This window comes from Hippoglossus stenolepis, chromosome 3, assembly GCF_022539355.2.
Source record: "Hippoglossus stenolepis isolate QCI-W04-F060 chromosome 3, HSTE1.2, whole genome shotgun sequence".
Taxonomy (NCBI): domain Eukaryota; kingdom Metazoa; phylum Chordata; class Actinopteri; order Pleuronectiformes; family Pleuronectidae; genus Hippoglossus; species Hippoglossus stenolepis.
Genome location: NC_061485.1, coordinates 9385367 through 9397836, shown reverse-complemented (window position 1 = coordinate 9397836; position 12470 = coordinate 9385367). Strand labels below are relative to the sequence as shown.

The following is a 12470-nucleotide window of genomic DNA, read 5'->3' as shown; positions in this document are numbered from 1 at the left end:
TCGCCAACTATAGTCGGATAGAACCCCACAGTTACTTGGGGTCATTTTGTTTGTCTGTAGTGGAAATTATGGACTGATCACACTTCAGATGGGCTCTGTTCGTGTGTGTGTGTGTGTGTGTGTGTGTGTTTGCATTGGACTGTGTATGTCTGAACTTCTACTTTGCACACACTGAACTGGAGTCAGGTGCATATCAAAGAGAATAACAACTGCCAACCACAGCCGGTGGTTAAAATCATCTCACGTATTGACAAATTAGAATTATAGATTTCTGTCCCCCTGTTTAGCAGCCGTGGGGGAAAAGGAAGTCAACAGCTGCTGTGTGATGGAGAAACTGTCCCCGGCTGGTTCGCTCTGGTCGTGGTTCAACATATAAGAGTTGAAGATGGCACTCAAGGGGAAAAAAGGGGAGACGGGGGAGTTGAAGGTGAAATGACAAAGTGAAGTGTACAGTCAACGTCACCTGCAGGCTGCTGCAGCTGCGGCAGATCAGTGGAAGACAGTTTTCAAACCGCCGCAGTAAACATCCCTGTCTATGAGAAGATCGATGCTGTTGATTTTGAGGATAATCCGTCGGGAAAGTTTGGATCTTTGAGGAAGTGTTGTAGAGTCATGTCAGTCAATAATAAGTAGGTGGTGCATTTACTTGAATGTGTTTCATGGACGCTGGAATCTGCCTGATAGTCTTGCATTGCTGTTTCTTTTTTTTATTGTCAACCTCACACAGTGTGAAAGAATCTATATAACAAGTTCAAATATGTTTTGCTCTCTTCAAACACAAAGTTTTTGCTCCGGGCTGATATGTTGCGCGTACTCCAGATGGCTGCTGTAATAACACCAGTAGCATGGAAATATGCTTTGTTTACTTATTTCATTGTAAGAGGAGATGCAGCATCAGGAAATTACATAGATTTTTCTGTTAGATGTAAAAGTGCAATCATGTGCACATTGGCAGGCTGTGGCAAAGCATGACAAATTCGCAAAGTTCTTACTTATAATTCAGACGTGGATGCATCAAGATGGAGCTGCTTAAGTTGTTTTTTATCACACCTCAGGGATGGAAGAAAAAGAAGAGGAAACGTGCTGTGAACAAAAGGACAGAAAGCAGCTGTGATGCTTTCTGTCCCACAGAGGTACCAACGCTCTATGTGCGGATGAAACTGTCACATCAGCATAAATCATAACATTTAAACAATACCATGTAAATTCAGCGTTCTCACAAATTCGTTAAGGAAACTGCAAAACTTTGAGGAACGCAAAAAAAGATTATGTAAACAAGCGGCAAGGACTTTTGAAGCTCGAGGCGGGACTTTGAGTTTCGTGACCTGGATAACAGTGAAGCTGGAAGTCTTCAAATCCTTCTTGTAACCACTTTTTTTTCTCAAAGTGAGTCTGCATCAAAAAAGCTTGGAAATGTACTTTGTAAATAAACACACCAGCTGTTCTGGTGGTTATTGTTTGAAGCATGGAATCCAGATGTTTACCAAAAGAGAGAGGGAAAGTTTCTTCTTTGCCTCCTTCAATGAAGCCTTGTGTCTAATGGCCTTCACACGGATCAATTATGGAATTGTTTTGATAATTACAAACATATAACTAAAATGCATATACTGGGACCCATTATCTTCACCCTATTAACAACCTCCCTTTCCCATTTCCTGTTTCTTGTTCCCTGGCCGTGAGAGCCTTTATGAATCATTGGTTGTTAATGAGACATTGACTATTCCAGTCACAGCAGGAGTGAGGGGAGGGGGCAGCTGGGAGTCCCAGGGGGACTCAGACCCGTGGCAGATCCATTATTCATGGTTCACCATGGGCTTGTAGCGAACACTGACACCCGACCTGCCTAAATCAAACAGGGCCAGTGAGTTTAATGCCCCCTGGGAAATGTGAGGCACAGGTAAAGGGGAGGGAGTGGGGAGAGGAGGGGTTATAGTGAGGGTCAGATCAGGAAGGAGGGAGGGAGGGGTGAGAGGAAGAGAGAGAACGGCCCCTCTTCTTACTCCACTGGCTCTTGCTTGAAAGCTGTCGACACAGTAGCTGCTTTATCAGTCTCCCTCGCTCACACTTTCTTTCTTTCGTTCTGTCTAGCTGTCTCTTTTGCTTTCCTGGTAAGTTCTAAACATGAAGACCACTAATGTAAAACACTCGCGCTTCTTAGTGTATCATATTGCACAACAACCTCTGAAACATTTAATGGGCAGATACAGTACATTCACATGAACTTGATTTGGATTTAAATTAGCCCTGTAGACCCGTCCTTTCATGTCTGAATCAGAGTTCTCAATGTCAGACCTGGAGAGGAACAGAAGTCCATGAATAATACAAACCAATGAGATGCTCCGAGGCTAAAATACTGTATGAACGCGTAGTTTGGTAAAGAGTTCGCCGTGACTACACTGATGGATCAAAAAATCCCAGAGAGTGGATGTTAAGATGCTGTAAGGGAAATCAGGGAACCCTCACTGGTGCCCTCTCTGTGTCATTGCTATGCAGGAGGTTTAGCAGTACAGCTCCATTCAGCCCCTGAGCCCAAAGGTGACACTGTATTGGAGCCAAGCACTAAATACCCAACAAGGGACTGATTGCTTTTCACAAACCAACATTAGGGATGAGATGGATAATATCTAATATCACAGTAAACCTGAGAAAACCTTCACGGCTGTCATGAAGAGAACAGAACTTATGTCTAACGTTTTTCTGAACCTGTATCTCATGTATGATGAACAGTAAAGGGGTTCCATGGCTTCGGGAAACAAAAGCAAACTACCTCATAAGAGAAGCGATCGTCTTTGACTCAATTCCCTGCTCTTCTTGTTACTGAGATGGAAGAAAAAAAACATTGCCAGCAAATGCCTTTAAGATAAATTCTCCCCTGATATCTTCTGCCTCAATGTAACAGGTCATTACCAGCATGTTTGTCCATGTCTGCTTTTCCTTGAGTAATTGTATAAAATCAGTGGAAAGCATAACAGTGGCGCAACTGCATTAATATTCCTATATTTATTCTCCTTTTGATATGGAATGTAATGAATGCAGAGACCGCTTTGCCGTCTTCGTACATGATGCACAACTCATTTTCCGGAGACAAAGAGCCCCCGAAGTCTCTTGTAATTACCCACAGAGATGCAGAGTTCTTGGGTTGCGTGTTTATCTCCTTCAACTCAACACATCCCATGGGCAGCGCCTTCCCCGTTCCCGCTGCAAACTCCTCAGCAAAAGTGCAGCATTCTCTTTGATCTCGCAACATCGCTAATCTAAGTCAAATTTCCCTGAATTTGCTAATTAGATAATCGTTAGCTTGTTTCCACATTAATTGACACGGCAATCAATAGCAAAGACGCATGGTGCTGCAGATGCGGTGCGTTTGCATGGAGTTAGCAGTTACTTGTGAAATTCTGAATTATTTAGTGAATGACAATTTAGCAATTGCTTTTTTCAGTTTCTCTTTCCTCTTGTGTTTTTTATAGGTTTCTTTGTGTACTTGTAGAGGCTACAATTTTTTTAATATCAAAGGCCGCGGCACAGGAGCTCCTCTCCCCCACAGAAAAACTCTGCTCCTGAAACAGGTCGTCAGTACTCCGGCTGATTCTTCTGGGTTATCATAACGTTACGATATCCCAGATAGCAATTTTTTCATAAAACATACCTTGCAGCCTGTTTGGTATGCCCCCTAGAGCCGGGCAAAGCGAGAGCAGAGGCCGACAGCCCCTACACGTTCTGCGAGCTCTTGACCAAACACAACAGAGTGGGCGAGCTGGCGAATCAGAGCATCCCGGGCTTTATCTGGAGGGGGGAGCTTTTCAGACAGAGGCTGAAAAAAGGAGCTGCAGCAATGGACAGTATGAGGAAAGTGAAGTCTAACTCTGAACTCCAATAAGTCTCCTTTAAAATGTATTATTATTAGTTTTTAATAAGTCTGTAACAGTTTGTCAATGCTTTGTATTCACCAGGCAGTAAGGACTTGATTCGTCCAGGGAACTTGTCCTTTTTTCGTCCGTCCTGTCTTGGCAAATGTGTGAGCTTTTTAGCATGCACTCTCCGAGACATTTTCTTGGGAAGATCGCCAGAGGCACTCAATGTTTCATCAATTCTGCAGTGTCACCTCATTGAGCTTGTCACTGCATTAGCTATGTTGCTTCTAATAAATATGCTTTATTGAACATGCTGCAGTTTACAAAGTTTCAACGAGACACAGCCAAAAAAAAAAAGTGCCTTTAATTTAAACTTTTCTCGAGGTGTTGACAGGCTCTCTGTGCACGCATGCTGCAGACACTGCAACACAAAAGGCCCGAGGAAAAAAGGAAATGTAAAAGCAATCAGTGCACCAATCAAGGTTTGAAAGGAACGTGGCTCTTTTTCAAGCAGATCCGGGTAATGTTTGATATGGACCGTTCACAATTCCACCTGTGAAATTGCCATGATGAGGGAGGAATTATCTCACGGAGAACCAGGGAAAGTATTTTCGAGCAATTTTGGCTTTGTTGTGGAGAGGTCAGCGTGCAGACGGACAGAACAAGGCAGAAAGGATTGCAGTGGTGGTGGCCAGGTGCTCAAATCTCTGCTTTGGCCAAGTATTATCAGTTAGAAAGAGTGCATGTTTTTTTTAATTTTATTTTTATCTGTTTTCTGCAGCATCTCTCCCATACCTCTTCCCCTCCGTTGCCAAGCTTTAGATTAGTGCATTTGACAAACCACTGCGTAAGAGAGGGCATTAATAGCTCCTCAAAGCAAAGAGCTATCACAGGGACCCTTGTGAGAATATTACGCATCTTCAGACCCCGCAAAGATAACAGAACACTTCTGCACACTGTTTCCGAAAATCTCTCTTGGCCGAGCCTGAAAAGAAAGATGCGGGAGAGACTTGGACTTGAACCGGCAAGACAAAGCAGGGAAGGCAAAGTGTGTGTGTGTGTGTGTGGGTGGGGGTCTTTTCCTGAGAGCAAGGGAATAGGCTTCTGTTTCTGAAACAGCTCGTCTATAAAGGCCTAATGACATGATGATCGAGTTTACAGTGGCAGACTGACAAAAGGAACAGCACTCCAATTCTTTAAAATCACCACGGGTGTGAAATAATTTGCGAACACGCATCTCAGTGTGTTACAGTGTGTTTGTCACTGTGCATACATGTGCGTGCGCTGGTTTTTCCATCGAGCTGACTTCAAGATATTAACACTTGCCTTATTCTCATGTGGTTAATTTGCATAAACTTGAGAGTGTTTTTGCCGTTTGATGTTATTCTCCACAATTGCTCTTGACAAATGACCCCAAAAAAAACGCTGCAGTGTTTACTGGTGTCTAAATACATAGTGTGTTTTGACAACTGCGTAACCCTCAGTGCACGGTCCTCCAGTGTTTTCAAGTGGCGGACTCAAGGTGAAAAGAACACACACTTAGTTCCAGCCTGTGAGCAAAAATAACGACCCCAATAATTTAAATAAAAATATTTCCAAATGCATGACATATTCAAGGGAATGGTGCGGATACATTTAGCTAATTAACTCTCACACACAGCTGAGAACAAACCAAAACAAAACACTGTCCGTCTTCCTTTCCCTTGTAATTTTTTTAACGAGGCTCGTGAGTTTCTCATTTCAAGAGATTATTGCAAGTTCACATGTGCGGTGACCTTTATATTCATGCAACTGCTTAGATTTTTATAAATGCCTCTCTGTTGAATATTGCAGACTCAGCTTCACTGCCTCTTCTGGCAAATACTGGCAACCAAGGTTTTCCTCGAAAATGCAATTATCAGTTATTTACACACTTAATATTTACGCGGTTGGATTCCAGAGGATTTAGTGACTCAATCCCAACTGAAATGCTGTTTGTTCCTCTTCATTAGTATTCAAAAATAATAAATGCATTGTCAATAAACAGACCATGTTAGTTATGCTGTCAGTATTTAAAGCAGGGATGGGGAACCCGTCCAATCAAAGGCCATTTCAATGTTTCTCACACTTATGCAGGTCAAACTATATAATTTACAAACACATATATAATAGATCATAATTCGTACCTTTTTATGTCCCTCTCATTGTTTGAATGATTGCTTGTGATTTTAGCCTATGGTGTTTTTAATATTGTTATTTAACAGGTTATCTTTGTATTAACATAAAGCATTTAGTGATTTCATATTAGTGCAATACGCTATACAATAAACATAACTCATATATATCTATATATACCTGGAGATTTCTTCCGTTTGTCCTTCAGTGTCTTTCATTTCGTATTTTTCTTTGAGACAAACTGACTTTGGAAGAATGTGACTTTGTCCAGTTCCAGCAGCTCTGTAGTGGAGACAAAATCCTTCAAAAAAATCTTCTCCCTTACTGGATTTCATATTAGCTTAGCTTGTAGCTCGCTCACCACAAAACAGCCTCTTTTTCATCGCTGCATGCACGTCCACGCAAACTAGGCTCACTGACTTTAGTGTTTTTTTTTCCATTTCTCATGGAACGCACAACATACTGTATAAACCTTTTCTTGATATTCACTGTGATGCTTCACTCTGATTGAGACCATGCAGCCGAAAGCTGTAGCTCAAGGACATGTTGCTCTATTCTGAATTATTATATGTTATCGCAAAAAAAACATTTTGCTGTCATGATATTTCTTTCACCTCTACTTTAAAACAACAACCCACCTCAAAAAAGCAAATAATTTAACTCAGTTTTACTTTAACCAAGTGCTAACACTTTAAAGCAACTAATCTTAAAGATATTTTATGTTCGGTCTTCAAACAACACAAAAATAGACCTATCACTTATATGCTGTTATGTAATAAACAGGAGTTAAGTGTAAGCCAGTCAGTCCATTTAGATTCTGCAGCAAATCATGTTTGACCAATATCAATGTCCCCTGCCAACACTGGGAGTAGTGTGTCCTTTACGCAGCCAAGTGAGTGTGAAGGTTGATGTAAACACTGTCAGAATATCTCAGACAACGCTTAACCAGCCATTTAGCAACTTAACCACTCAAACATACTGGAGATGACATGCACAGATATTTGTTGGCGTTAGACATTTTGTGTTTCTTGTGAAGTTAGGCCTATTACTCTCAAACAGTGTGTTTCCATATAGAGGACATTAGTAGGGTTTGTCGCCTACACAACCTTTTGCTGCCTGGACCTCAACGAAGTGGCTATGACACATTAAAATGATTTGGGTCTTTGCTCTTTATGCATTGTCGACCCACAAAATGCCACAGGTTTCAATACAAGCCCTTTTAAGAGCACATTGAGTCCAGGCTGAAGAGCTCCATTTCACCATCAGCACAAATAGTAAATGGTAAATGGACTGCATTCATAGAGCGTTTTTCTAGTCTTATCGACTCGTCACATTCACCCATTTGGACACGCATTCATATAGCGGGTAATATACGCCATGCTTTTTCAGCCGTAATTCACATACTGGTGGAACAGCCATCAGGGGCAATTATCGGGCTTAGTGCCTAAGGACAGGAGGAGCCGGGGATTGAACTATCGACCTTCTGGGAGACCAATTCCACCTGAAGCTCACCTGGAACTACTTCCCCAGGTTTTCTGCTGCATTTGAGACTTTTTAATTAGAGCCAACAAAACATCTCACATATTTAATTCATAATTGCTTGCATAGTGACAAATAGCATGACCTCCAGTGTTTATCTTATGCTAAACACCATTTAATTATAGGAAAAGAATTCCCATAAATAATGTCTGTCCTAACGTAACCTCAAATAGTGTCCCGCTATGATAAATATATATTACAGAGATAATTATGCCGACCTAAAACAAAAGTGTAAGGGTAAATGGATATATCAGGACATAGGGGAGTTGCTGTTCTTAATGGATCCTCTAAACTGCACCTGGGCTATAACTGTAGAAGATAAAGACCATTTTGTCCCTCATTGAAACTGCTGGACTGTAAATAACATTGAGGTTGATGTATGAACACATGAGCTCTCACACGCACACACAAGCACACACACTCAAATACTGTGTATGGAGTGTGTGTGTGTGTGTGTGTGAAAGAGAGAGATAGAGAAGCATATAGAAAGATGACAAATTTGAAGCATCATTTGAATGGCTTTAGGCTGTTGACAAGGGTTTTTCCTTTTGTATGGAAAAAATCCCACATGTGCACACACACACACACACACACACACACACACACAGCTCCACAGTCACACACATACAAGCAGGCAGTGATCTGACAGGTGAGAATGGCTTACAGCGAGGTTAAAGGGGAAACACACTACATAAGCAGGTCACCTCTCCTGGGACACAGCAATTTTTCAGTGCTGCACTGGAGGGAGAGAAAAAAAAAAACAACAACCATGCAACACAATGTGTAAAATCCGGTGATCTTTTGAAAAACACTTTTGTTCCCTCTCGTCTTTATTTTCATGCAAGTGACTTCTTCATTAAGTCGAATTCTCCTTTTCAAAAAAATTCTGACAGCCTTGAGAACAAATTGGCATTTAATAATTCACTGCTTTATATAACTGTAGCAAGTTATATGACTTTTCTTGTTGAACACTTTGTCCATGCAAATGGTTCATTTCTGAGCATTTCTCTTAAGTTCTCGCAGCTTGGTGCCGTATGAGGAAAGCACGTCTTGACCTTGACTTTCTCTCTGGTGTGTGTATGTGAAAGAGGAAAAGAGAAAAAGTGAACATTCGAACATTAGAGTCTGTGTATTACTGCAATTATTGGATCAAACTACCTGTCAAGTAGCAACAAGCCTCCCTGTCAAGTTTTAGGACCATATCGGTTAAAGATGCCTGAAAGGAATTAGGTAAGGGGGGGGTTACAACCCGATTGGACAGTTTGACTTCATCTGATTTGGGATTGATTACTGGTCAGATGCACGTACAATTAATGCTTTTGACTCATTCCTGTGTCATGTGCAGATCAGAAATGTGTGCGTCCATCCCTCAGTCTTTGTGAAACCCGGCTGTTGAAAATATGAATTTTAGACAAACTATACCTGCAGCCACAAAAGCTTTTTCACACATGCACGAAATATTTCTTCAGCAGCAATACATTTATTTTTTTTAATACAAATTGACTTGGTCATATAACTGAATGCAGCTTTTCACAAGCACACAAAAGTGGATATGCAGAACTCCAAGCCGTGGCGATCACTTAGCCTTTTTATGTCTGCGTAGTTGTATAGATTCTTAGGGGATGAGTGTGCGCACTAATGGGTGCCACTCCATTAGAACATGGTCGAACAGGCAGGAAAGTCTGAAAGACCTCTTTCAATACATCTATCATCTTCTATATAATGTGCTGGCCTCAGGAGCAACAGCCACTTGTGGAGCTGTTCCCGCCGAACAGCGATTCCATTTGGACGGGTCGATGAGCGGTAGTAACGGCAAGGTCAGAGTGCCGCTTTTTCTTCCCCTCGAATTGGCTGAAGAATTTGTGGCCTGTGCTTTTAAGAAAAACAGACTCGCAGTTTTGTCGTCATCACAATTTGAGGATAATGGCCTTGTGACAAAGATTTATTCTAATATCAGGGAGCCTTTTCCGGTGAGTTGACACTTTGTCACTGAAGCAGCACCTGTGTCTGCTTTCCGCTGCTTTCCTTCCAGTGTGCTGAAGTATGACTGCAGTGATGGGCAGATTGACTTTTAGATGTTGGCAGGCTGCTATTAGTCAGGCCTGTGCTCAGCATGCTTCTTATTCTCATATAAATTTTCCATGTGCCAGTTCAGACAAAAGTAATGTGGTAATGAGCGCGGTGATAACAGTAAGCGATTGGCATTGTCAGTTTAGAGCGATGGAAATCGAGGCAGCCAACCAAATGCTGAAAGGTTTTTTTTCATTTTGTCATTATCTAGATATCTATATGTGTGTCTTCAATGTGCCGACATATAATTACAGCAGTTTGACAGATTCTAACAACATGACATTAACACCAACATTCTGAATAAACATATTATCTTTTGTTTTTGCCATCTTAAGGTTTTTCCTTTTTATTTTCAGCACTATTTTCTTTGCCATAAAGTTTGTATGAAATTGAATCTGAGCAGTACCTGTGGTAATATATATTATTAGGCATGGTGTGTGCTCTTTCTTTTAGCCTCAATGCTGCAAATATGATAATTCAAATAGAAAAATACAGAGAAGTTGGGCTCTGTGGTAAATCATAAAAAAAAACTCATTCAGCCTTAAAATCCATGCGATAGATCTTTCAATCTCCTTTTCCCTTCTTGTAAACATCCTTGTACATCATGTTATAGTTTCAAAAGCTCTTGCCACTCAATATTATTTTCTCTAACCCTGGTCAATATTTGTATCTGATTAAAACTGCTATGTTCCTTTTTGCTGCACATAAACATCACCAGCCTTGTTCCTTGTTTTGAGGTCTCACAGAGGGCACATCCCTGCGTCTTTGACACGGACGCAGTGGAATCCACAGAGACCTCAGGAATGCGTTTGACGTCTGTGTTTGACCATTTTCATGTAACTGATGCAGTCATGAGCGTCTTCTTTTTGTCCCATTTGTCAGTGTAACAATACAGGGGAGGACATGCTACCTCGGGTGGATTTAAAGGCAGGGGCTGGAGCTAGTGGTGCTGGCTTACAAGTGACATTCTCTCATTAGGCGGGGAGACGTGTCTGAGTGGCCAGTTAGGCGGAGGACATTACACAAGGTCATAGCCTCTGGCTGCAATGGGACAATAAGTGAAGTAGAAAAGAGGTCGAGCAGACGGCTAAAAGACGAGATACTTGTTGTGCTGTCTGGTAGCTGCCCTCCTCTCTGCCTGACGGGGGTTTCTTGATGTGAGAGGAGTTTGAAGTTCTCGACTTTTGGTCAGTGTTGAACATGGAGCTATTTTAGTCCTGGGCGTACACGTGTGTGTGTGAACACCAGCTGGATGTGTGCCGGTGTAGGTATGTGTTTAAGCTGACTTGCTGACCATCACCAAGAGGATACTGGAGGGGTGCTAGCAGAATGGGAAATCAATAACGTCAATAGGAGGAGCATTAGGACGGCCAAGTGGTTTTAACAGCCCCATTGTCATGCCGCCATTTTTGCAAAGCAGTGTGTGGGCAATGATTTCTGCAGTCTTCCATTTTCTGAATGCTGAGGAAGACAGACAGCTACAGGAAAAGAGAAAGACGGCAGACAGGCAAGGAGAAGGAGCCCTCAGACAATCAAACTGGAGGCATGTTTCTGACACGTCTTCTGTTCAACAACCATTCACCGGAGCTTTCAAGATGGGATATTTATTTCCACACCATCAGCCGCTGAATTGAACCATAGTTGTTTTCTCATCAGCAGTGAACACACCACACAACTTGCCCTTCACCAAGGAGGCTGGCCCTTTTGATCAGGTCTCCTAATACTACACCGTACAAAAAAGTGACCTTGTCTTTCAGAATGTAGTACGTGGCTTACTTTATACGTCCTTCTGAGAAAGACAAATCAAGTATTTTCTTTTTCAGAAAGACAAATCAAGTTACTCTTACACAAAAAAAACTATATATAAAAATACACAATGCAATATATAATACAGTACAGTGATATTTAGACTAATACAAATGTAATCCTTTTAAATGCTATTTTGTTTTATTATAGGCCCGTGTTGCGTATTGTTCATTAGCGGAATATACACCAGTTGCAACAGCCACCTGAATGGCTGTGCCTTGTGCCACTAGCAGTCTCAGTAAATGTGCCAAAATATCGAAATAATTATCTGTGTATATCTCTATCATCATTATTATTATTCAAAATACTAAGAAAAGAACCAGATAAATAGCTTTGTATAATACTAGGATTTGAGAAGTGATATTTGGGGACAGATTGCTCAGATGCTTTGAGGTACAAGCACTGACAGTGTCAGGGACAGTAGTAATTACCTTAGTCTTATCAGTATTTAGCTGCAGGAAATTCTGAGCCACCCAGCATTTGAGGTTAAGGATGCTCTCATTGAGAATATTATATAAGAGTCATTTGATTTAAAAGAGAGAAACTGCACAGGAATGAAATCTCACATTATGCCTGCAGACTACATGCCCCCAAAAAATGAAGAGAACCTGAGATCGACCCCTGAGGTACCCCACAGCTCATTCTCATAGAGGGTGGCCGTGACTTACTAGAGGCTACACAAAGAAATATATCTTGTAAATAAAAATATAACGACTTTGACTAGAGATGCCAACCCAGTGTTGGAGATGTTCCACTAAAAAGAAGGATCAGCAGTGTCAAAATAGCACACAGATCTAATATAACTAAAAGTAAAGATTTTTTTCTGTATCAATGGCATCCAGCAGATTATTTATCGTGTTCAGAAGTGCCGTCTCTCCTTTGATTTGCCTTGAATCCAAACTGGAATCTATCAAAGACTTTGCTCCTCTGAAAGAAGCAGTACATTTGTTCAGCAGCAGCTTTTCTCTAAAAAAAGGGCAGTTTGGAAATTGGTCTAAAATTTAGCTAAGACTCAGGTTCCAAAAGGATTTTTTCAGAGTGGGTTGACCA

At 41.3% G+C, this 12470-nt stretch overlaps 1 protein-coding gene across 1 annotated transcript in view; it reads left to right on the top strand.

Moving 5' to 3' along the window:
* Positions 1 to 12470, top strand: part of LOC118102254 (cadherin-22) — a 144093-nt gene that overhangs the window by 17397 nt on the left and 114226 nt on the right. The gene's annotated exons all lie outside the window — the stretch shown is intronic.